Source organism: Apus apus, chromosome 1 (assembly GCF_020740795.1).
Source record: "Apus apus isolate bApuApu2 chromosome 1, bApuApu2.pri.cur, whole genome shotgun sequence".
Classification (NCBI taxonomy): Eukaryota; Metazoa; Chordata; class Aves; order Apodiformes; family Apodidae; genus Apus; species Apus apus.
The window spans coordinates 142,956,138-142,979,963 of NC_067282.1; positions in this window are offsets into that span (position 1 = coordinate 142,956,138).

Genomic DNA, 23,826 nt, shown 5'->3' on the forward strand with positions numbered 1-23,826 from the left:
ACTGAGCATGGTTCACCACGAGCCTCTGCAATTCCAAGCTGCTGTGTGTGTGTGAGCGCGCCTGCCTGCGTGTGGGAAAAAGTGGGGAGGGGAAGCCGTGAGGAGTTTGTGCAGACTCTCCAGGGCGAGCCGTCTCCAGGAATGCTTTTTCTTTCAGCATATTTGGCACTTTGAGTGATCTGGTATTTTCCAAGTGCAACAGAACAGGCTTTTCAGATGCACTCCTGTCATAGCTAAAAATAACAGTTAGCTCCGACTAGGACAGCGTGTTTATATCCGGGACAGAAGGAAACTCCACCAGAAGCAGGGTCATCGTTCAAGCTTTCCCTTTAAGTGGCTGATGACATTTTGCCAGTTGGCTCCCTGGAGGTTTCCCCGGCATGGGAGATCATTCCTAGCGGTGTGTTGGTATTCATTCCCACCAAAGTTTCAAAGCTTGGGCACATACAACTAGAGTGTGACATCAGTGCATGGGGACAGAAGCAGCCTTGTCTCTAGAGGCACTGAAGTACCAAAGCCCATGAGTGCCCAGCAGCTCTGGAAACAAAGTCGCTACTGAAGACGTGCTTAAAAGGTGGAATTGGGAGTTTCTGTTGACATACATTAAAATGTTGACAGTCACTGGGAAGAGGGATGAGGGGAAGGATGGGCTGTAATGTTGATGATGAAAGCAAAACCAACATGTAAGATTTAAAGGTTGAAAATGTCTCACTCCAGGTAATATTTGAAATCCTAAATTTACCAAACAAAATCTGCAATCCCCTGTAGTTCTGAAATGGGCAGCTGAGGGTGTGACTATTCTCTATGGCAGATGCACTGTACATGGGTGAGCGAGGCAGTCTGGAGCGGGGTCAGCAGCACTGCTGATGTGACCCCAATGAATGCAACGCATTCAGCAGCCCAGTTGGGCCTTGGCAGTCCATCCCTCCCAACAAGACCCCCATGCCTCATCTCCAGCATGGATCCAGGTTCACAAAGCCTTTCTCACTGATGTCTTTCAGCCTTCTGTCCTCCATCACAGGTTGGGGGCAACTCACAGATATCCTGCTCCTGCCATGAAACAGGGCCCAGGGCTGCCATCAGGTGACTTGGTGTTGGGGCAGGGGACAAGTTTCTGCATTCATTATCCAGGACTGTGGAACACGTCCCTGCTGTCCACCCTTTGAGCTTCACTAGTTCACCACATAAAGCTTACAAAAATGCAGAGTTCTAAAATGGTAAATTATGAAGAGGTGCTAAAATAATATTTTCTAATCAAGGGATTTGCTGTCAATATCTTATGACAGTAACACACACAGCCATGCAATATTGCACAGTACAGCAGATATACTCTGCGGAATAAACATCACATCCTATATAGATCTATGGTTTCCGTTCGCTTTCATAACCCACCATGCTTCACAACACCAAGAAGCATGGAAAGAGGTGGCAGTCCTGACCCATCCAGGATTCTTTCTACCCTCACTCTCTTCAGGAGGCCACCAACACTGGCTGTTGGCTGTCGTTTGGCAGGGAAACCTAGAGTTTGCAAGTGAGAAAAACCCTATTTATTTTCTCATCTGTTTTCTTCTGCACTTACAGAAATGCTATGCACAGAATGCAGTTAACACTGATTTATCAAGCTTATTTTATGAGAAGAAAAATCTACTCTTACTTCTCCAAGATAGACCAGATCTTTCCTTTCTTCTCTCAAGCAAACATCTGACAGAGCCAAAGCAATGCTCCAGCCAGATGTGGGGGAAAACCTCCTGTTCTTCACACCAAGACCTGTTGAAATGCAGGCACATATTCCCTCCTTTCAATCCACAGTGGGAAACATTACCTTGTCATGCAGCAGTCACCATTGCAGACTGAATTCATGATGTTGTCTATTGCTAGAAGTCCTGAGCACCTATTATAAAGAAACCAACAGCAACAAGTCAGAATTCAGAGAGCAGGAGAACACACATTGCACAGCGCTGTACATTCGGTCTGAAGTCTGTGCATATACATGCAGACCTATACATAGAGGGAGAGGCAAGAGAAAAAGAAGATAATCCAGTGATGGGATGGCATGCTCCAACACTGTGCTGCTACTTCTAGAAATATCTGTCCTAATAACTATTTCCTCCTCCTGTAAGCCTTGATTCTTTCTCTACCTAAAGGAGCCCTGTCATTTCTTCTGAAATGTAAAGCCAAATCACTTCTCAGAAAAGTCTAGCTGAGTTCTGAAATCGTGTGCAGTTGAAGCACTCCAGCTATTTGACTGCCTGCTTACATTTGAATCACAATTTTCATGCCAGCTATATAAAAAGATTAACAAATGGCTGTTAAAACTAGAGACCTTAAAACGAATTATGTGTGATGCTCAAAAAGAACTTGCTCTGCTAATTGAGCAGAGCTTGTTACTAGTGAAGTTGGAAAGTTTAGTCTCCACTCAGACTAAAACATACGTCAGGGTGTACAAGGCAGTAGACACATTTGAACTGTTACACTTCAAAGGGTCGAGCACTGATTGATCTGTTGTCTGAAGATGGCAACAGCTCAAAGACAGGGAGAAACTGCAAAAGTTTTGAGTTTCAAGCTTAAATGTGGGGTTCTGAGTTTAGCTTTTCCTTGACTGATGAAGTATAAGAATGCGGTAAATACCATTTAAAAGTTAAATTACCATATGGTCATAGCTAGAGGTGAATTTCAAAAGTAACACATGTAAATAGTTTCCTGCTGTTTGAACAAATAACTTTACATTTAAACTAAGTCATTTGGTGACTGGTACAATTGATTTCTGCTTGTAGTCAGTTTCTGAATGGTTTTGCAATTCCTTTCAGTGGCCCCAGGATGAAACTGTATCTGCCACACATACAATCTTTGGCTGATACAGATTCCATTCATTTGGTTAAAAGCAAACACAACTAAAACAAAAATTGAAGAATGAGCCAGCCACCAGCTTCTGCTATTAAAGGAAATCGCCCTCTCAAATGAAGGAGTGTTGCAAAACCTGGAACCAGGTTTGGCATCTTTAATCCAGAGTACTGTTTGTGCTGGAAGAGCTTTGGAGAGACAGAGTGACCCATGTGGTCCAGAACCCCTCCAAAGAGTTCAGTGCAGGCATTGTTCTGCTTTGCCAAGTCGGATTTGAACTTTGGAGTTACTGGGAGCACTGCAACAGTGCAGTGAAACAATGCACTATAGTGGGCTGGAAAAATCTTGTTTATGATCCTATTTGCTTGTTACTGAATTGCTTCTAGGTCTACACAGGCTACAGAAAGCTGCTTTTTGGTGAATTTCTCCTAAAGCCCAGTGAAAGTTCCTATTTTTTCACTTTCAACTGTGGCCAAGATCCAGAAGTACTACAAGCAGAAGACAAAAACTTCTTGCCCTTAGTACCCCGATCCTGTGATCCTAAGGAGACAAAGCAATCCCGTATCCTCAGAATGACCTCTCCTTTTCAATAGGGATATAGTATTTCAAGTTCATTTTGCAGACCCCTAATAAACCTTCTTCCTGTGGCAGCCACAGAGTATGCTAAATATTAGCCCTGAAAATTCAACCTCCTCAGTTTTTACAAAGCTGTCTCGTGGTAAGCACTGTGGTGGATCCCCATGGATGCACATTTCCCATCCCTGACACAGATGGCAAGTTACACAGAATCCTCCGTGACCCATTTTTAGATCCATTTGTTACCTATTTCATATGCTTGTGTAAAATGAGCGATTTCAAGCTGAGAAAAAGCTTACCATAGTTGTTACTGGATTAGAGGGAATCTCTTTTTCAGCTCATACAACAATGTATTTTCTGCCTTTGAAGAGGCCCAGGTTAATCCTTAGTCTACGGGCAGGATTGTACAAGGTCTTTGAACCCCCGTGGTGGGTGGAACATCTATAATTTGTATGGGGAGAGGTATCCAGCAAATGGTAGGGAGCAACTTGGGACTGATAGTTGCAGTTTAAAGGTCAGGGACAATACAAAGGTGGGACAAGTCCCACTAATAAGAATAATGGGATTCTTCATGTACAGAGTGCAGGCAGGCTATGGCATGGGCTGCTAAAGTTGTTCACTGCACTGACTCAATGGCTGAGGACACGAGTATTTTCCATTTTTCTGTGTTTGATTTGGGTGTTCCCCATGATGGAATGGGGAGTGGAGGAGAGAAAGCATTTTTCTTTGAGCATGGATCTGCACTTTTTCTTCTCTAGAAGCACTGCAGAAATTTCCCAAAGGCAAAGAGAGTTCTCTTTTTTTCCTGCCTGAAAGATCTTTTTTTATGGCATTGGAGCAAGGGAAAAGTGCAGCCTATAGGTCTTAAGTCATAAGAGTTATCACTTGTAACATTCATCTTTTTAATGCTGATTAAGTACAAGACAGTTTAAGCTGAATTTTTATATACTTCACGGAAATCAGCTAATGGCTCAGAACCACAAAAATTAAAAAGGGAAAACCCAACTCAAGACAGTCCCATTTCTGAGTGAGCAAATCGGGCAGCTCATAGACAAACCTACATTTTTTTCACCCACAGTGCATAACCCTAGAATGCTTTTTTGCTCTGCCTGGAACCTTGTTTCTGAGTACAAGAGGGTCAGAAAGGGTGTGAGGCTCTTCAAAGTGTGGGTCTTGCTAGAGAGAAGTTGTTTTTAAGAGAGAGTTTTCCTGAGAAATGGACATCAGTAACTCAGCCACCATATGCATCCTAGAAGACTGTAAAAGGGTGTGTGCAAATTGTCACATAGCTGTAAAGTTGGATGCTGAGCTGCTGAGGGCAGCGGCGGCAAACTCAGCATCAGAAACTGTTTTGGGGCACAGCACTCCAATCAATATTCAGTGGTTGGGTTTCCTACTGCTCCAGAAGGGAGGTTTTGGATTTGGAAGAAAAGTCTTATTTTTGCAAGACAGAGGAGGCATTTTCAGCTTGGACTGATCTGAATCAGTTTAATTTGACCCTATCCTCAGCCTTCAGAATTGACTGTACATTCCTCAATGTAGTTGACTCCTGGAAGTTTATATGTCAAAATAAGAACAGAGATTAAAGACTCCAAGCCTGTCCCCTATTCAGATTCAGTCAGTTTTGTTTTCTCAGGATCTTTGAGCTGGAACTCAGTAGCAGTTCTCTCTGAAAAGTAACTGATTTATATATATGATTTTTGGCATCCCTATTTTCAATTGAATCACAGTCACTGCAAATGGTCTGATAAAATCAGGCAGTCGGATAAAATCAGGAAATCTCTGTATTTATTCTCTGATTACCGAGCAAGCTCAATTTCATCATGGTGAAGTAGAACCCAGTGGTTACAATTACTTTTTTTTCCTTTAATCTATTATTTAATATTTGGGTTTAAGATGGAAAAATTACAAATTAATAAATCTGCACCAAGTCCAGTCAAGACTTTTCTCTGTATAATAATATCATTCATATCTCTATGATTATCAACAGCTGGAATAAATTTTATCAAAAGTATTAAAATCTATACTGTACAATAAGCTACATGGAGTCACTGTAATTTGAGGACGGTGAAAGTTTCCGTAAAAGCTACTGAGAAAGGAATATGACTTCTTGGTTTTCTTAGATTACTTCTTTGCATTTTATTTTTGCGAGCAGATAGAGTTTTATTTTACTGTGCTTAACTTTCTAGTCTTTATGGTGAACAAACACTGCAGATAAAACAATGAACCAATCAGCTTATGGACACTGCTTCTCCTCACTGATCCTCTTACACCAAGTTGTACTGAGGACCTCTAGCTGCATTGAAGCAAAAATAAGTTTTCAAGCTCAGTTGCAAGCAACTAAGCCAACACCAGTTCTATGCTAGCTGGAAAGCTGTGGTGCAGGTCTGCTTTTCACCTGCAAACATCACCGTGTGCTGACTGCTCTTTTTCCAGAGTGTCTGAGAAGTTCACAGGCAGCTAATAAAACAGCAGTTAAAAATCAAAGCAATAAAACTGTGTACAGCTTATCAAAGGAAACCATCTGAAAGCCCAGTTCAGTGGCCAGTTGAGAAGGGCAGTGTAAGGAGGATATGGGGTGGAGAAAGAGGCAGCTGGGAATGATTGGAATAGCTTTTCATTGCTCCCTTTCTCTCTCTATTGTTTCCATAGATTATGCATCTACGTAACCCTCAAACTGGAGAAAAAATGAATTAGACCCTCTCCAGTGAACATTGCCCTTCAGCACTCATCAACACTCCTGGGAGCCTGTTGTGGACAGGTAAAAATACGTTGCAATACTCAAAGAATTTTTAATAAAAATATCAAGCCCATTCTGAATGGAAGTTATTATTTAGGTATAAAAGAACCAGCAGAAGAAGTGCTGTGAGAATAGCAGGTGCAGATGGCACCTAAGTCATCAGGATGCCAGCACATCTATTTGTTTCCAATCTAAGAAGAACCCAGGATACATGTTGAGATGTGCAAAGCTGGTGTCCCTTTCCCTGTGTACCACTGCAGGTCATCTGAGCTAGGCCACCTGGATTCATGTTGCTGGATGCCTGGGAGTATTAGGGTGTGAGAGTGTGTGCAAATCCTGTTGTTTTGGGTAAAATCACCTTTCTCTCCCATATTGGCTCCCGTTAGATTTAGTGGCATTTATTGCAGTGTTTTGGAGCTACAAACATGGTAGCGTTGGAGTTACAAGCTGTATGTGCTAGCAATGCTTGTACACCTTTTATCCACAGGAATGCAAACTCTTGGCTTGCCTGAAATGCTCTGGGGAGACATATTTCTGATTTTTCTCAGTATTCCCCAAGACAAGCACACATGAGCTCAGGATTTTCAGCTCCTCCTCCTAATGGGAACCACAGGACTCCCTCCTTTCAGAGTCTGGGAACTCAGTCTCTCTCCAAGGAGATGAATCTTTCTTGCTTTTTTATGCCCGCCCACACTCGTTCATGTGTTTCAGCTGACTTCTCCTGCCTGATTCCATTCCAGCTTTCTTGTCAGTCAGTAGGATCCTGTAACCTTTGAATTTCTTTGTTAAACAATTTAAAAAACAAATTACTGAGCTTTGCCTAGTTTGGAGCTTACAAAATTTCCCATGGCTTCAACCCAAAGCCCAAAGCCCAAAGCCATCCACAGTTCAGCTGAAGCACTCCTAGAGCCCCTGCAATAGGAATATGGAAGCTTTCTGGACAGCATTTGGAGCCTGGAAGATGGAAAAATCAAAACAAGCCACAATCTAGTGTGCTTGCTGGTACTAAACCTGCTCAGCAACACTTCTCTGTAGTATTTTTAGCCACCTCTGCCAAATAAAAAAAGTCATGCCAACCTGCTTAATGATGCTCCAGATTCACTTATTTGTAGATTTTCACTTTCTGTTCTGTCCAGAGCAATGCAAAATACCAATGTATGAATCTCTCCATGTGAGGGGAGCTCCAACCAGTCCAGAAACTCCAGCAACGTGGCCCAGTCCCAGCACATGACATTTTCTTCCACCCCTGGGACATCACATCAAATTCTGGGACCTGGCTTGAGGTCCATTTGGCTTCATTGCCACATACTAGGTCTTTCTTAGTTTTTCCTGTGGGCTTTCTAGAGACTTTCAGAGATTCTCCAGCTTATCTTTACTATTATCAAATTCCTTCTACAGCTCCATTCCTCAGGCACAAGGCAACCTTTAACTTTGTATATATGAGGTCATGTATGCTCAGACAGAGCTTCCCTGGAAGTTGCTTCAAGAATAGTGAGTGATTCTCCGCAAAACCCAAGGATTTTTGTGACCCTCTTCTCAGTACAAAAACGCCAACACTCTTCCGTACAAACAAAAAGAATAATATTAACAAGCAAACCACTCTATCAAATCACAATATTCCTCTGTACTCTTAATCTTTCCTTGGGAGAAGATGGAGAAAAATTAATTACCTGAGAGTCAACATAATCTGTATCACTAGTGCTTGAAGACCTGTTTTAAAAATAGTTACAATATACTGGGTTTGCTCTGAATAGCTTTATAAGGGAAAAGACTGGAGTGGAGCCTCAAGGAAAACTCAGGCACAGCCCAACTTCAAAGAAGGGCTGCAGACATCCATGCTCTGTAATTTGGGCCTATTTTCTATTTCTCTCTGTATTTACATAGATTGACAATTGTAAAGAAGAGAAAAATCATAAAGCCAGGGTTAGTCTTTTTTGGCATGAGCCTGACGTCTGCCATGGGAAATTAATCCATGCTAAGCTGCAGTAAGCTGAGCTGCTGGGTTTGTATTCGTATCACTGAGACCTCTTATAATCACTGCTGGTCTATAACATCTTATTAGCCAGACTTGACAGTGGGTGACATCTTGATGACAAGAACAGCCTATGGATCACCATCCATTCAATAACTGTTTATAAAAATGATATTAAATGAGACGTTTTTCCTAAGACCACAGACCAAAATATTTTGGGGAGATGAATAAAGCACTCACTATTGGGGGTTATTTATTATTTTTTTTAGAAAGGGATTAGAAGATCCCAGGGTGCTTTGTCACTGAGATAACCACATCTGTCAGCTAAATTGGCAGAGCTATTATATTTAGTTTCTAGAAAATGTTCCTCAGACACTGAGGTCTTGGATAACTTCCAAAAGATTTGCTCACGGGGCAGTTGAAGCATAATAAAATTAGGGGGGGAAAGTAGTTCACAGCCACAGCTAGCATTTTCATTTTTTCTGAACATCTCATGTTCCAAAATGTTGATGAGAAAAGGCAGGCTCATGAGGGGTGGCCTGTCAGGAATCACATTTTAATTTCCTTTGTAAAACGTTGCAAGCTTTTCTCTCTCTCCAGTGGCCACCTTGCTGCTGTTGCCTTTGGGGCCCATGTGAACCTCCCTATGAGGAAAAGATATTCCAAGGCATTTCCTTTTTTGTTGTTGTTGTTGCTGCAAGATGCAGTCAGAGGATCCCATTAAACTCTTTAATTTTTTTAACTGGCTTCTAAGGTTGCAAACTCCTGTCATGCCATACAGCTGACCGATGAATGACAGGGCCCTGCTAGGTCTGGCGAGGGTGTAATGTGAGCTCCCAGCACTGGAAACAATAAAACACAAGTTTCTGAGAACTGTGGTTTATGTGAGGAATGTACTGGCCCTGACTTGGCCACACCCTTTCATTTTGTTAGCTGTAGTTCAGCAAGTTATGGCTGAATTTTGTTTAATTTTCTATCATTATGACCCCTCTGTTCTGAAAGATTGGAGAGGATCCTCTGGGTAGCTCAAGGTGTTTTAGGTAGAGTTGGTGAGTGCTGTGCTGGGGACTTGCTCTGCATATATAGGAGCCAGTGTATGGGTTGTATAATGACACTTCCAAGGCTCACACAGAGCAGTTCAGAGACAGAATAAATTAAGATAAATCAAAGGGCAGCCTCTTCCCTCCCACACTGACCTTCTTTGAAGCTGCCCTGCACTGAAAATCTTCTCTCTTTCCATCTATCTATACATTTTCAGAGGATTGTAGGTTGAAAATAACAAAGAAAGAAATATTAGACTTCAGCTCTCAGTTGTCATTGTCACATGCTGGTTTTGGAAGCTAAGTGACAAGATGTACATGCCACATTTCAGCTCATTGTCATTAGCACAGTTAGGCTGTCCAGGAGGAGAAGCTACCTCAAAACTCACAACACTGCTTCTTTGGCTTTCTAGGTAAAACTGGTCAGATCTGACTCCCTCCTGCAGAATATCCTCTTCAACATGCAGGCAGAAACAACAAACATTTTCACCTTGTCAGGCTGCCTGCAAGTAGCCTAGTCAGACTGGGAACATTTTAATTTATAATTAATTGGTCCATCCAGCTGGAAGTGTCACTGAGCAACTGCAATAACAAGCCTCCAACTGTCTGGGCCACCCTGCCAGCTGTGCCAGCCTGGTCTCCCAGCTGTGCCATCAGCTGCACTGAGACTGATCCTGCCAGGACCCAAGAGGCACCTGCACCCAGACCTGGCCCTTCTTATAACCACCCACAGAGATGCAGTCACTCAGAGCTGCCCAGGGTCCCAATCCAGGCAGGGGATCAAAGCAAAGCAATGATGGAAGGAAGCAAGCATTACCTTCATCACTGAGCAAACCTGAAGGCACAAAGAGATGTGCCCAAGGCTACAAAGGAGTGCACCAGGAACTACAGACAGGAGCTGAAAACATTTCCTGATGTAGCCAGCTTCTCTCTCTAAGGGCACACAAAGACTGGAAGAGAAAGATCTGCATGCAGCACAAAGGCTCCCACTACAGATTTCACTAGCTCTTGTATACTGCTTCACACTGGGACAAGGAGGCAGAAGTGGGGAATGTGGGCATCAGAGTGCTGGTGCCTCCAGGAAGAGCTTCAGTAGCAGCTGTTGTTACAGGTCATAATAGAGCCAGATATTTCTCTGCCCTAGCCAAGAACTGCTACACCACACAAGAGAGATTGGAAGAAGGCTTTGCTCAGCCTTTCTGAAGTTGTCATATAGACTTTTTCAGTCTTAGCACTCGGTGAGTGGGACAAGACTTTGCTTGGGAGGCAAAATCCTGTGACCTACCACTGTTGATCTCAGGACACAATTATCTGTAAACCAACCCCAGAGCAAAATCCCTGACAGGGAATATGATAGGACATCACCTCCTTATAGCACCTTGCAACAGTCTGTGCCTGAGGAGCAGGAATGCATATGTCCTTACAGTGACAGCATAGGAGATTTTGTTTTGCTTTTGAATAAATGATTGATAGGATAAAGGCAACCCCAGGGGAGCAGGTCAAACACATCTAATGAAAAAAGTAGACCCCGTCATCATCCTGTTGCATTGCTTGCTAATAGAGTAGTGTTTAGCAATAGCTTGTGTGTTGTAAGGCTTAAGGTTATCAGCAGAGTGACTGCAGAGAGCTAGTTAAAATTCATCCTGCATCTGTGACTGTAATCCAGCAATTTAGATGAAAACACGTACTCTGCATAGGTGCATGACATAGACTGTTACTATCATTAATACAGTAACAGTCATAATAAATCGCATATTGAGTGTGTTTGTTATTCCAAGGGAAACTTAATTATAATTTCCAAGCTGGCAGCATTTGATTTACTTTTTTGCTGTCTCTGAAATTGTATAATTAGTTCCCAAGTTACAACTCCTGCGATAGCTCTGCTTTGTTGGGGGTAGGAGATGTGGAGTTACAGCTGCAGCCATCGCTCTGGCAAAGATAGCTTTCCCTGGAGAATATTAGTTTTTAACATAAAAATGAAAAACGAGTAAAATTCCTCTGAAAAAGAAGGGAATATTTGGAACGTGCCTCTCAGGGAGCCTGCCCTCGCGTTGCTGAGATGTCTTTGGTAAAAGGAGCTCTCTAGTGTCCAGTTGCAATACTGCAGCTCAGGAAGAAGATGCTATGAGCACACACCCTAATCAAATAGATGTGCAAACAGGAGGTCTAGGTCTCTTAATTTAGGTGCTGACTGCTAAAACATAATGTACAAAGTGCTACTTAAACATCATTATCACCCAAACCAATATTGTACTCAAAAATTTTAAGGCACAGCGCAGAGTCTCGTTTGTTCCCTTCTATCTGTCTCCATCATTTTTTTAAAGGAAATTCTGCTGCACTGATGAAGCAGCTCCTGCTTGGTCTGTGAGGCAAGGATGTGTGAACATGTCTGCCAACATCCAGGCCACGAAAATAAAGGCTTTGCCATTTTACTGTGTTCCTCTGCAAAGAAGGTGAAGGGCCTGTCATTTGGGGATCTAGGGTTACATGCACATACTGGTGTGAGGCAGTGGTGCAAGTAAATGTCTAATTGTGGCTACTGGTTTTTAGTGTAAGCACCCTATTAAGTGAAAGTGCCTCATGCCAGACAAAACAAGACCTTGGTCACTAATCCTAGACAGCAAATCACAAAAAAAGCCCTGTGTGGCTAGTAAGGTACAAAGGCAGATAGCTGCTCTGTCTTTCTAAAGACCTTAGCACTTTAATCAGGAGTTATTATGCAAGCTTGAACACATGCTAGAAAAACAATATATTGCAGTTACACTGCTTTTTAATACCTGCAATTAGTGATGAGCTCACTAATTTTGATAAAAAAATAATTTAGAAGTATATTTTGTTATCGCTGCATATCACAGATGGAGAATAATGACTCGACAAATTGGCAAACTGAGATTATCTGCAAATATTATGAGAGACACTGGAAGCTCTTATAAAATACACCATCATTTTTAATAGCATTTTGCTATTATGATACTTCCCTTGTGGATTCTGTGGTTTAATATTGCAAGTATGAGAAATTATGCCCTAGTTGAAGCTTTGCCACTGAAAAGCACCACCTTCTGTTTCCCATGTTCCACTTCCCAAAGCAAGGCTTATTCTAGAGTAGAAAATAAATTAAGATATCATAATTAAGTAAATGTGTTTCAAAGGCAAGAAATCCCACACAGAGCTATGTTGCTCACCTTTAATCACTGCAATCAAAATTACACTGGATTTCTTGCAAGTTTCTATGAGCCAGAGGTTCAAACCTTTTGCTTTTAGATGTGTTTGTAGCAGGTTTTTTCCTTCTCCTATTACTGACCTTCATTTTCTGAACTCAGCTTACAGAGAAGCCATAGTTTAGCAGCTGAAAAACAATTGCAAGATTGTAAGCCACAAACAACAAAGAATCCTGCCAGGTTCAGGTCATTCATGGCATTTCAGCTTAGTATTAAGGTGATCACTCTTGATAAACACAAAACCTATTGGTACATTATTATGTCGAAGCACCCTGTGGAAAATCTAAGGTACAGCAGCCCATTTTCCCTTTATTTCTGCAAACCTGCAGGCATGGTGGCAGTGGATTAACCATTCTCATGTTGGGTTTTTTTCCAAAATAAAATGAACTGTTCATATTTTCAGACCAGAAAACTAAAGCAAAGTGCTTCTCGCCTCCTCAGAAAACTCATTTTAAAATAAGTCCTCTGATGCTTAATCCCAGAAATGTGGGTCCCTTTTTCATTGAGATTTAGGTTAGATAGGACTATTAAGATCTTGTCTGAACTCCTGCATAATGCGGGATGGAGAATTTCAGCCAAGTCCAGGACCAATTTCCATTTTATTTGCAGTGTTGGGTCCTTGCAATGCGCAGAGCCCTCACTTCCCCCTGCTTGAGGGGGTTGCTGTTGGATTCAACTCCAGGAAATCTCTTCTCTAAGACTCTGTTCTAGTTTGATTGAATTCAACAGCAATGCCAGGAGTCTCACCACCATTTGCCAGGTACAACATGGTATTTTACACTATATCAAAATTATAAACCAGAAGATGTGTAAACCATGTTTTTACAAGAAAAATAAAATCCATAATTCAGGACAGCACAGAAAGCACCTGGTTCATGTTTCATTTCCTTTTTTAAACATAGAAGAGGCTCAGAGAAGCATCTGCTCAGCTTCTGAATGGGTTTGGATCAGCTGCAAGCACCCATTTGCCAAACACAAGTCCAGTTCAGACATGAAATTAGGCAAAGCTCAGTGACATAGAAGCAGTTTCACATTTACATCCCAAATTTGATAGCAGGTCTGGATTGGTGGTATCTGACAAAAAAACCAAACCAAAACAAAACAAAAAAAAACCCACCAAAAACAAACAGAGCAGAACTTTTGCATGTCCTTTGCAATATGAGATTCCTAAATATCAGACATTTGCAAAAAGGATGTACCTAACCTTTTGGGGTTTCATTTTGGCTTTTCTTTCTCCACATTTATGGATGAAGATTTATCAAAGTCATTATTAGATGAAGATTTGCAAGTGGAGAAGAATATTGTTTTTCCATTAATAGTTTCAATCCAGTTAGGTAAGTATTTAGTCAATGTACAATTTAAGGATGAGGTAGCCACAGTATCTACCTGAGATCACTGAGTCATAGCTTGAGGGCCACCACAAATTCAGAATTTCTGGAGTGCAAGTGGCTGCACAGAAGAAACATCTTCATTTGGTTGGTGTGAAGGGTTTCTGAAAACCTTTTTCTGAAAAAACAAAACAAAACAAAACCAAAACCAAACAAAACCAAACAAACAAGCAACCAGAAGTAATGATAGACATCCATCTTGCTCTCAGCTCAGCTGTGGGATTTTATTCTCCTCGGTAGGGTGCAACATTTACTTCTCTAATGGCTATCCAATGAAGGAAAAGACGTGGCAAGTCTGGAATCACTTCTAATCTGCCACAGCCAAACCTGGCAAAAGCAAAGTTATTCGTCATCCCCCAGGGACTAATCACAGAATCATTCTGGTTGTAAAAGACCTTTCAGATCATCAGGTCCAACCATAACCTAACTCTACCAACCATTAACAACTCTACCAGGTCCAGTGCTTAATAAACAGGCACCCACCGGCAGCACCTACCACCACCCACACAGTCACCCCCAGAGCCTAGGCAGGGTCACGGGTCCCAAAACCGAAGGGAACTGCTGCAAGTGTCAGCCCAAGGCACACTAACAGAAGGCCCAGCAGAAACAGGTGTTGCTGCCATTCCTTCCTGCCACTGTCACCATCACACTTGTGGACACGGGCTGACACTGCCAAATGCAACCCCTGCAGTATCTTTATCAGAAACGCACGAGTCGTACAGGGTGCATCTGTGCTGTCACAGGCACAGCGATGGCACAGGGGCTCCAAGGAGGCTGGCACAGCCCAGGTAGCAGCTCTAGAATACCAGCAGAGTCATGCTGCCCCTGAACTCACCACCCCACCTCGCCAGGGCTCCTCAGTGGAGGCACACAGTGCCTGGGTATAACTACAGCTTCAGAGCTGGTTTGGTCTCTGCTGTCAACCCTGCTGCTGAGACAGAGTTGTCTTGAGAAGCCTTGCCAGGTGTCTCTGCCCAGCACTTCCCATGGCTTCTCTTCCCAGGGTGGCAAATGTTTGCAGATCCATAACATATGTCTTTGCCTTAAGTGACAGTGATACTTTTGTATCAGGATTTAAGCTCCTTTGGGACTTGCATCCCAATACACAATTATACTAAGTGTGTTCTCCCCCCTGCACATATAATGTAATCAACATTAGCAAATCCTGAAACAAGTGCAGATGCTTTATAATTTATACTAACTAGGAAGCCACTTGATAGAGCAAAAAAAATGCGAATCGATCTGTTCAGACCAGTGTTTTGGAAAAGCAGTGCACAGGTTAAAAAACCTAATGTCTAGTTAAAAACTACATAATAAAAAAAGACAATCCATCTAACCGGTTGGAAAGTTCTCAAAAGAATTGTGGAGGTTTTCCCTTGTCAATGGGTGAACAACAGCCCTTTAAAGCTTTTGCCTTGCAAGCTTGCTTAGATTTTCCTGTGCTCTCATTTAGAGTTGCTAGAATCAGTGTGGGCATCCTGTCTGAATCCTTGTGGTCTTCAGCCAGCTTGCACAGCTGGCAGCACTGTGGTAGCAGGGCAGATTTCCTGCTGTAAGATGGTGGGAGATGCCAAAAGGCAAAGGATCTGCCCTAGCTGATAGTGTTGGTGTTTTCAGTGTGTTACCCAGCTGCCTCAGCTGAAAATTAGTCTCTCTCTCACTCTCCAGCCCTGATGAATATTGATGAACTTCACAGCATCAAAAGAAGCAAAGGCAGGACAGCTGTTTGAGGGGACAAAACAGTTTGATTCTGGGTTTGAAAAAAAGATACAGACAGAGGAGGGGTTGTAATGAGCCAAGGCAGTTCTCTCCCTCACTTTTCAAAATATGATTTACAGACACACTTCCATTCACCCTGTGGCTGCCAGTTTCCACATCCTATGTCCACAAATCTCTCTTGCTAATTGGATAGGCAACATGTGGGCTGCCTCCTCTATAAAAAGCTACTCTGAACTGGGATGCTTCCAGGCTCATTTTAATAAATCATGACTGTAATTAAATTCTTTTGCTGCATATTTCTGCTATAAAATCTGTATCGTTTGCTTATTAGCCTTCTTTACTGTCCAGCTATCATTTCATCTTGCTTCTGAAGCTGCCTTTCCTCTTTGTCATTTGAAGAATACCATTCATTTTGAATCTCTAATCTAATTATTCAGCTGCTTTTTGCTTATCCTTATCTTCAGATCTTTATTCTGTCCATCTCAATAGCCACACTGATGCCTCCAGCCACTGTCCCTGCCATCGGTGTCCACTTCTACTCATTTTCCATGGTTCTGCTCTGTAAAGCTGTCCCATAGCCTCATGAACCATTTCCACCAGCATGCCAACAAGGTGTCTGAAGCTATCCCCTCCCAGTGGCCTCTTGCCAAAATCACTTATTTACATAACAACCCCTCTTCGTTGTTGACACTTGTTCCTCTTTTCTTCTGGGGCAGTAAAAAATGAACCACTGTCATCAACAATGAGGGATTTTCCCTTATGGACTTTTACAGAGTTTAATTGGAGGGTTAACACAGAGTTTAACAGAGGGTTACTGCAAAGCAAAGTAAGCACCTCCACCCAAGCCAAAAGACTCTGCCCCAGAGCTTTGCCTGACTCTCTACAAGAAAGTGCAACCTGGAACCACATTGACCCCAGGACTGTCAGACCCTGGGGGCCTCCAAGTCTTGTAGTGGGGGCACATGGAGTCCCTGTGACTCTTGTGATGGTTACTGTGAAAAAGTCAAGAAGTTGGCTTTGTCAAAGTTCCTCTTAGCTGCAATTTCTCTTGTATGTGGGCAGAATGTGGGGAGGAAGCCCTGAGCTGGATGTTCATGCTTCTTTTGGATTTGGGGAAGGGACAAGGCTTAGAAGAGCTTTACCAGCTAGGCTGACAGCTGGAGTACCAGCTAGCTAGCTGCAGGCTTGAGCCATCTCAGAGCAAATGCAGCTGTCTCAGTAAAGGGCCATTAGTGTCAGTTACAGTGGTCTAGCACTGCTTTAAGTAAGCAACATTTTTCATTATTCATTTTGCTCACTTGTCTGGTCAGAAGCAAAAAAGTCATGCATTTGGAAACCCTTCCAAATTTCTTCATGGGAGCTGCAGTTTTGAAGCCTCAGATGGCCGAGGGTTCTCGCTGGGTTACATCTGCCAAGACACACCACAGTAGCTGCACCCCACACCAGCTGAGCGAGGGGCAGGATCCTGATGAGCAAGGGGAGGTTTGTTCAGGCCCAGAATCCATCCTGTACCTGAGACTGGCCCAAAGCACTGAAGCCACAGCTCTTGGAGGCATCACAGTGGTTGTCTCCAGCCTGAGCCCTCCGCCTGCTGCAGGTTTTAACTACAAATTTGAGGGTCTGGACAGAAATCCTTTTTTCTTTGTTTTTTTAACCACCAAAGTCAGAATTTCCCATAAAGAGAAAAATATTTTCTAACCAGTTCTGGCAACAAAGACCTTGAGGCATCTAGACAAACCAAAGCATAGAGGTTTTCAGCAATTTGCCCACTGACCATGGTGAAGGCTGTGGGTGCACTCAGGAGAAGAGCCCAGGAGCCCTAACCTTCAGCTTTAAATCAGTCATCACAAAACTTATCTTGCTTCTCATTTTCCTAAAGGTCCTGTTAATCTTAGTGGCTGGAGGTAAGAGCACTGAGCCATATTTTGGAAAAAATAGCAAGAAAATAAATTACAAAGAAGAAATATGCTAACTGAAAAGCTAGATGGGATGTGAGTCAGATAAAACAACCAGTCTATTCCTTACTTTGAAACTCACTTTTTGTTTCAAAGACGAGGACACATGAAGCAGCACCTTGTTTTGCACTTCTTAAGGAAACTTACCAATCTTTTTTTGTTTAAGCAGGGTAATCTTTAAAAGGCAGAGTCCTTTGTCTTTCACCATCTCAAAAGCTTAATGTAAAAAGTTTTAATGTGTAAAGTTACAATGTAGGGTTGGTTTTATACTGACACTTAGTTGGTTTGAGATTCAAAATAGATTGAGATATGCCTCTTTTTTGCATAACTCCAAGCTCAGCTTCAAACATATAAGTGGGAAAATTAACATTAAAATGAATCCTTAAACTGCAATTACCTGGAAGATGCAGAGCATGAAGCACTGAAATGGCTCTCACTCAGTGACCCAGTTAAAATATACAGAACCCTACTGAAATTTGGTCACAAAGATTTCAGAGACTTGAAGGTGTGGAGGCTCTAACCTGCTCCCAGCTTAATGCTACTGTTTGTGCTCTAATGCAGTCCAAGGAAACGAATAGATGTCCAAAATACTTTTCCCTCTAATGCACTTCCATTCGGCTGTGATCTTTTTCAGGCCTTATGGGGGAATAGGAAAATACTTGAGATTGCAGATGAGCTTTAGAAAGATGGGTCAAGGCATCATATGATCATTGGTAATAGGGTGTAGGTACCATTTATGCTGGCTTTGAAAATGCAGCTGTTGTGTCACATTATTATAAAGTAAAAATGTATTGTAACAGATAAAAGAGAAGTAAAATCTTTGTATTTTTAGTAGGTAAAAATGGCTTTTTTTGAAAGAGGCGTTGATTAAAATATTATCTCAATTCTAAGAAGAGAGAAAATTAGTTCTTTTTTTTCCCTATTTATTAGAAAAGACACATTCTGAATGAACCAAGCAAGGGAGGGAGTTAATATAAAGAGTTACAGTGCTGTGTTACTATGAAAGCAGAGTGTTCTTGCCCTGCAAAAGGGTAGAAGAGCATACAATCAGTGTGAAAGACCTTGTCAAACTTTGCCCTCAAGATCCCCAAGTTTCTTGACTTCCTCCAAGAAAATCCATAAACCATTACCAAGGAAGCCAAAGTGGCAGAGCTATCGTATTTTCCCCCTTCTTTCTTTTGTCTCCTTGTGACCAGCCTTGCTATTTTCAAGGGGAAGTGCAGGAATAATGACAGTTCATAGCCATTGTAACAGCCCTGGCAGGGGAACACGGGTGAGGAGGGACTCCAGGAACTCCAGCATCACACCTGACACTGAAAACCAAACTAATAACCTCATCAGCTGACAGGAGCAGCAAAGGCTTGTTTTCCCTGTTGATTATCTGCTAAGGGAAAAGGATATACTTGGCAAATGTACATATTCTCAGTGCAGTAATATGTCACAGCTGCATTCCCCTTCTTTTCATTACTGGCTTCAGGTTTCGTTTCCTTTTTTCTTCCATGTTCATTCACAGCTGCTGGGCAGGGTCCAAAGGAAGCCTAGTGGAGTAGTCACAAGCGTGACCTTTCCTGTATCACAGCAAGGATGAGCTGTGGCTGAGACAAGCAGCCTGATGTTCTCCAGGCATCTATGCTGCAGCTCTCCTGCTGACATCATTAGGGGACTAATGCCAACACCTCCTGACAGCTCCTGGTCACATTTATCTCAAATTGTCTGCTCTCTCCTCCCTCTGCTCAGCAGTGCGGGCTCTGGCACTGCTCTTTTTAATTACCTTTGTAAATGACAGATTGTCTGATACAGATGAGAGCTGTGAAACAGTAACCTGCCTACTGATGCCCATGTGGGAAGGCATCCATCAGCTTCTCCTTTCGTGGTAGTTTGAAGGTGTTCCCACTTCTCCTCCAACCATCTGCACCTAGCCCTCACCACAGGGCTTTGCCCTTTCGGTTGGATCAGGGCCACACAAGTGGTTAATCTGATATTTGGCATGGGTGAGGTGATGAGAGGGTTCTTCACAGGGGCAAGGGCACGTGGCAGGGCATGGTGGCTCACTGGAAAACTGCCAGAGAAGTTCCACAGCCCCACTCCTTTTCAGCTACTTCTGATCTCAGTAGACGTGTACTACAGTCCTGCCTACTCTTCCAGGAAGACAAGTGAAGGAGTGGGAAGCACTAGAGAGGGACAGGAATGGTAACAATGGGTATTATGTTTTTCCCTAAATTGGTTTTGGGAATTGAATGGCAATTATGGTTACAAGACAAAATGAATACACCTCATATGAAATGTAGATTTAAGGAGCAGTCATATGATCCTGTAAGGCAAAGGGTCAGGTACAAAAGCCCTCGTTTCTATAAAGAGCTAACTTTTTATTCTGTAAGAAAGCCCCAATTATGTCAATAAAACCTAAATATTAAGGACAATAGACTCAACCTCTCCAAAGCCACTGAATACTGAACTATTGCACTCAGTGAGGGCAGGACTAGATATACAATGCAAAGTGCCAAGACATACCCAGTTGTTCACAGGCTTAGCTCTATGCCTATGTTTTGAGAGTTGTAGGCCACACATTTCCTTTGTAAGATATCATGAACAGCTATCACTTGAATATCTACCAGTCTGATAGAGAAATCTGATGAGCTGAGAAAAGACTAAATACAGAACCATTAAAAGTAAAGCATAGAATAGTAGGTAGAACATTTAGTTCAACCTTTCCATACAAAGCAGGGCTATCTTCAGAATTTGCTCAGGTTGCTCAGGGCCTGGCACAGTCAAGCTTCAATAATATTGAAGTTCTCAAGCCTCTCTAGGCACCTGTTCAGCTCTACATTTCTCTCTGGGGGAGAAACATTTTCCTCAAGAACAGTAGTTGTGCCTGGTGCCTCTTGTCATTTCTCTCTGGACAGCTCTCAATAGCCCTGTTGTATCTGTAACCCCCAACAGGTTGTTCAAGGCAGCAATAAGGTTCCACCTGAGCCTTCTCATCTTAAGGCTGAACAAACCCAGCTCCCTCAGCCTTTCCTTGTACATCACAAACTCCTGTCCCCTGGCTAGAACCAGATGTGACCTCATAAGTGCTGAACAGAGAAGAACAATTGCTTCCCTTGACCTGCCAGTTGTAACAGTACTAATGCGCCCCACATCTGAAATGGCACGTTCTTGACTCATGCTCAGCTTGGTATCCATCAGGACCTCTAGGTCCTTTTAGACTAAGCTGATTTTTAACCAGCCAGTCCCCAGTTAGTACTGTTGCATGGGGTTATTATTTCCCAGGTGCAGGACTTTGCATTCACCTTCTTCAGATTCATTATGCTTCTGTCATCCAATTTCTTCAGCTTGTTCATGTCGCCCTGAATGATGGCAGCCTTGCCCTCCAGCATATCAACTACTCCCAATATACGAAATAACTGGAAGCAACATCACAAAGAAGATGATAGTTAGCTTAATGGGACTGTATAAACTCAGAATGAAGAAGGACTGACAGTTATGCTGTATTCATTCTTCTACTGCAAAACACCCTGTGCTGCTGTCCTTCACAGGGTAGCTGATGCCCTTAGTTTTGAAGATAAAACCAAGGGATGATGCAGTTTACAGAGGGAGCTTACAGAATTCCTCTGAGAAGATTTAGTAGAATTGAGGTGCCTTTTTATCTCTACCTCCAGTCCCAGAAATCACAATTATTAGCATCAGCCCAAAGCATGAAGCACATAATCTAGTCTGGGAAAAAAGATGCACTTTCCTGTGACCTTAACTCACTCATATAGGTCAGGCAGCAAAAGTGAGCTGCTTAAATTAATATCTAAGCTGAGCTTCACTGCTCCTTTACATAGGCATTTGTCCACTGGGGGAAAAAAAAAACAAACACAACAACACCAACCAACAAACAACCACCAAACTATATTTCCTCTTCAGAGCTTCTATCCTTTCAAATAAAAACACAACAGTAGAGTATCAAGAAGAAATAGTTAAAGGGAAGATAATGCTTAGAGTGAAGGGGAAAACAGTTCCTTTCCATGAACTCTGCTGACAGCGCTATCTGCACATTCCTCTTCCTGTTTTCACTCTTGCACACACAGCCGTGGCTTTCACTTGGCCCATTTTGATTGCCTGTCACAGCACACTGAAACACCATGCAGTAAATAAATGCAAACCAATTCTTAAATCCATTAGAATCAAGTGTATGCTTAGAAAAATCCAAAGAAAATTAGAAGAAACAAGCTTAAAGGGAAACATGGGGCAGCTGGATGGTAAGAAGAGCAACTGTGAGGACTCTCCCATCTGAAAGAGTGGGGTGACAGCCTGTCTTAGGGATGGAGACTCCAGTTGTCACTGTCTATTCAATAGATGGTCCTGTCTTGAGCAGAACTCATCTCTGAGTTTCTCTAAGCTGGGAGACTCAACCCGATTCCCTTCCACTTCAGCAGTTTTCTGGATTGAGGTCCAAAACAGATGTGCCTGAATTGTTCACAGCAAAGAGCTATTGGAACAACACCAGCTGAGTTAGGCTAAACACATTTCCTATTTACCTCCAAATTCCCCAAAAGAGGTGCTAAAAATTTAATTTGAGGACAAGAAAATAAGAACTAAAAACCTGTGGTGGGCTTATAGCCCAGAGCAGAACACCAGCCTCTTCCTGGCCAGCTCTGAATGCCTCACTGCTGGGGGGTGGCAGTGGTGGGGTTTTCTAACTTTCTTGTGAGGGTATCTGGTCTACAGAAACATGTTTTTTGACTTAATGAGTGTGTAGGGTAAGGAACAGATAGGAAAGGGAGAAAGCAAACAATGGTACCTATGCAGCTAGGAGAGAGAGGGAGAGAGAAGAAGGAGGTAGAGCTCAGAGGGAAAGTGCTTGGTAGTTTGAAGAACAGTCATAAAGAAAGAAGCACAGGGAAATATTGTACCAGCTAGCAAGAGGAACAGTATGTGGAGGGAGCTCTGTTTCTTAGCCTGGTAAACACATACCCAACCAGTCTTTGAAGTGGGACATGGGCACCATTACTCCACACTACCCTTTCTTTTATCTCTCTCTCCCAGAGGATACAGAGCTGGGGGGAGGGACTCCCCATCTGGGGATAACTGCAGGACCTCAGTGTTTGCTCTTGGTCAAAGCCTGTGGGCTCTGGAAATGGAGTAGTGGTTCAGCAAGCGCTGATTCTTGCTGCTGCAGCACATTGCTGAGGCAGCCGGACATCATCTTGAGGGGCAGCAGCTCTGGATCACCTTCCTGCTTCCTGGTCTTCTCTCTCTTGTGTCTGTTGAGCTGTCCCTGTCAGGTTAAGGGGGAGTTTTTGGGACGTCCCTATTTTGTGGGAGAGGAGAATGCTGCTGTCACAAAGTCCCATGATCTCCTGTCCTGAGATTTAATAAGCAGGAGCTGGAAAATTTGTACTGTCTTTTGAGACAGTCTTCAATATTCAGCTGCAGGGAGTCATTCCTACAGTAGAAAACTCCCTTCTGTTGGAGTAAGGATCAAAGCTCAAGGAGTTTTGCTCCACCATTTGCCTTAGACCATTTCCATAGAATAATCCTTTTGCCCATGGCTATTCCCTTGCGATTCCTGCTTCCTTCGCTCTGCTTGCACGTAATCTGAATATCTACCTTGCTTTCCAAAGTGCAACTCTCTCTCTTTCCAGAGGGCAAGCTAACCTTCTCATTTCTTCATTTTCATTCAGTGAGCCAATGAACAGAGCCTGTGTAGTGGAAATTCCCTGAAGTGAAAGTGCTGTCTGCGAGACCTACCTGAAGGATACCTTTTGTCCCAGTTTAGCTGCTAGGCCCACTTTATTCTTTGAATGCCATGTACACCACATAAATGCTGTTGGCTTGTTATCCCCAGGGCAGAAAAATAATCAGCCTAACCACAGAGAATTGACATATATTGGCTTGTCAGGCATCTCCCCTCTTCCACCACTCCTTTTGTTAAAAACAAGAGTGCCAGAATAGGAAAGCAAGCCCTTGTTTATCTTCCACGTGCAGTGAATATAGGCTCATTTACCTTCCAAACCCTCAAGGATACCTGTGCGTTGTTCCCTCTGCTACCACAGAGCCACTAACTTTGCTCAGTCTCTGCCCAAGTGCCACCCAGAGGGATCCAAAGCAAATGGCAGAGGCCAAATAAAATAGATGTTGTGCCTCACTCTGAAATAGATATGGCAAGATGAGCTGGCGAGGAAAGAAGATTCAATTTGTCTCCGACCCCTGTAAAATCCCAGACTGTGTTCTCAGTAATATGATCAGATTTGGGGCTAGATGATCAGCTTTGGCAGTTCTAATAGAGTCTGTCTGCCAGCACTATAATTGTAAACACAACCAACATCTGAATATAATAATAATAATAATAATAATGATAAAAGGTAATGTTACCATGGCCCACATTCACT